Below are 3,083 nucleotides of genomic sequence, written 5' to 3'. Positions count from 1 at the left end.
ATGAATATAAAGATAACATGCTTTGAAATCTAACAATTATATGTATGTAAGGCTTGGAAAAGACATTCAACATCAGAAAAATTTATATACATTCTGGATATAGCCATTCCTCTTTTCACATTCAAACAGGAACAAACTGTAGAATGTTGTTTGTTTCAAAACAACATTCCTTATTTTTCAGTTGTTGTATGGGGGGCTACTCTTTAATGAATGACTCAGTTTATCTTTACAATGCATCTTGATATCACGCAATAGAATGCTCTTTCTTTCTTTTTTTCTTTCTTGCTTTCTTTCTTTCTTTCATTCTTTCTTATCGTCCTTAATGTACTATGTTATCTCTCATCCCTTTTGCTGTCCCTTGGTTATCTCATATTGTTACAGTATTTCATCTTGTTATCTGATATATTGTATATATGCGTATTTGGTTATTTGAAATCGGATAGGGAAGGGGGGAAAACAAGATGAGGGATGGGGGTGGGGGAGAGGGAAATGGGGACCAAGACATGAAAAATGATTGTGAAGACATGAGACATGTTTGTGAAGTAATGAACTTTGTATCTGATGAATATTATGTAACCCTTCTATTAATTACAATAAATATATGAAAAAAAGAAAAAAAATAATATTCTTAGTTTCATGTATTGACTCAATTTGAGCTAATGGAGTCTGTTCTTTATTCTTGTAGACCCTTTTAAAATTTGAAGACAGACTTTAAACTGGAATCCTGAGGAGGAAGTAACTTTCCTTTTAGCTATTTATCTTCTTTTTTTTTTTTTTTTTTTTTTTTTTTTTTTGCCAGTTCTGGGCTTAGGCTCGGGGCCTGAGCACTATCCTTGAGAAAGCTCAAGGCTAGAGCTCTACCAGTTAAGCCACAGCACCACTTCCAGCTTTTTTCTGTGTATGTGGTACAGAGGAATCGAACCCGGGCCTTCGTGCATGCTAGGCAAGCACTCTACCACTAGGCTAAACTCCCAGCCCTTAGCTATTTATCTTAATGATATTATTAATTTTTATTAAATTGTTTCTTGGAATTTGGACTATGTTGACACTGGAACAAAGGTCCTGGCAGCCAGGATTATCAGAGTTCAGTGCTGGTATTTCTTTCTTACAACTAAAATTATGAGGGTCTTTTCTTAAATAATATAGTTATCAGAAACCTTTGAAAAAGTTTAAATAATAGGATTTCCTGGAATCAATAGGGGTAGAATTCAGGCTTTTACTCTTCTGTTAAATTTCCAAAAAGATTCAGCTCCATTGTCTTGTCACTAAAGCTAAGTAGAAACATTTATTTGTCCCTTACTTTTTCCAAGTCACTATAGAAACACCAGATTAATATAGTTTACTCATATTTTACTTTATTATTTTTCTTGAGATACAGGGTAACTCTGGCTGACTCTGAATTCACAATACTCCTCAATTCATACACCACAATTATCAATTGCAGATTGCTTATTTTTAATAATGTTTTATTCTCTCTATATAAGCTTGTACTGGAAGAGCAATGTTTTTTAATTGTATTTTTATTATATTTAAGTAGTTGTGTAAAGGAATTGACTTGTACAAATCAGCTTATAAGACCTGATTGCTTTTCCCTCTTTCAAAATTCTCCCCTATTCCTCCATCTTCTTAGTTTCATAGTGTATGCACTAAATATTATGACTGCCCTCTCCCCCATCCTTTCTTCATTCATCTAATCTCTTCCCCTGTCCTCCTCCCACATAAGTTTCCAGTTATTCATTTTGTTGGATGGCTAGTTTTTCTTAGGAGTTCCATAGTTTGAACTCTTCCCTGAGTTAATATTTTTGTGTATGCTTGCACACAACCCTGTGTTATGTATGTGTACATTAGTTCTAATACTATCATAAGAGAGAATCTGTGTCCTTTGTTTTTCTGGGTCTGACTTACTTCACATAACATAGTTTTTTTGTTTATTTTTTCCCATGTGCATCAATTTCTTTGCAGATTATATAATATCATCCTCTGTATGAGGTCAGACTCCACTGTGTATCTATACCATGCATGACATATCACTGTTTTATTGTTAAAGAGTTTTGGTTAGGACTGGCTTTTCCTGAATTGCTCCTGCTACAGAAAAATTGCACACAAATGATTGTATCTTGATGTATGTAATGTGTTCTAAAAATCAGAAAAATCTCAGTAAAAAGAGGCAGCGAGGGGCCGGGTGGAGCAGCCAAGGAGGGTCAGCGCTGGCTACCGCTGGAGGCCAACCCCGAGGTCACCAACCAGTTTCTCAAACAGTTAGGTTTACATCCTAATTGGCAATTTGTTGATGTTTGTGGGATGGATCCTGAACTTCTTAGCATGGTACCAAGACCAGTGTGTGCAGTGTTACTTCTCTTCCCTATTACAGAAAAGTATGAAGTATTCAGAACAGAGGAGGAAAGAAAAATTAAATCTCAGGGACAGGATGTTACCTCATCAGTGTATTTCATGAAGCAAACTATCAGCAATGCCTGTGGAACAAATGGGTTAATCCATGCAATTGCGAGCAACAAAGACAAGATGACCTTTGAATCTGGATCATCGTTGAAAAAATTTCTGGAGGAGTCTGTGCCCATGACCCTGAAGAATGAGCCTGATACCTGGAGAACTATGATGCAATTTGAGTTACTCATGAGACCAGTGCCCATGAAGGTCAGACTGAGGCACTAAGCCTAGATGAGAAAGTAGATCTTCATTGTATTGCGTTAGTTCCTGTAGATGGGCATCTCTATGAATTAGATGGACGGAAACCATTTCCAATTAATCATGGGAAAACTAGTGATGAAACATTAGAGGATGCTATAGAAGTTTCCAAGCAATTTAAGGAGCGTGACCCTGATGAACTTAGGTTTAATGCAATTGCTCTTTCTGCAGCATAGCTGGGTGATAATGGAAACACCAAACAACTATTATTTGCAACAGAAGTTAAATTCCCTCTGCCATACACTAACTCAAAATTTCTGATATATTCATTAACTTGACTGATTAAACTTTATGTAAATTAAAAAAATCTCAGTAAACTTATTAGATTTCAAGTCACTAAAATGCCATAAAGAATACTTAACATCAAAATGGTATGC

General features: G+C 35.6%; 1 pseudogene; it reads left to right on the top strand.

Moving 5' to 3' along the window:
• The first annotated feature begins 2,176 nt into the window (after positions 1-2,176).
• On the top strand, positions 2,177-2,882 carry LOC150054780 (ubiquitin carboxyl-terminal hydrolase isozyme L3 pseudogene; annotated as a pseudogene).
• The last annotated feature ends 201 nt before the right edge of the window (positions 2,883-3,083 follow it).

Source organism: Megascapheus bottae, chromosome 14, assembly GCF_031878675.1.
Source record: "Megascapheus bottae isolate mThoBot1 chromosome 14, mThoBot2.hap1, whole genome shotgun sequence".
Taxonomy (NCBI): domain Eukaryota; kingdom Metazoa; phylum Chordata; class Mammalia; order Rodentia; family Geomyidae; genus Megascapheus; species Megascapheus bottae.
This window is presented reverse-complemented; position numbering and strand designations above follow the sequence as displayed.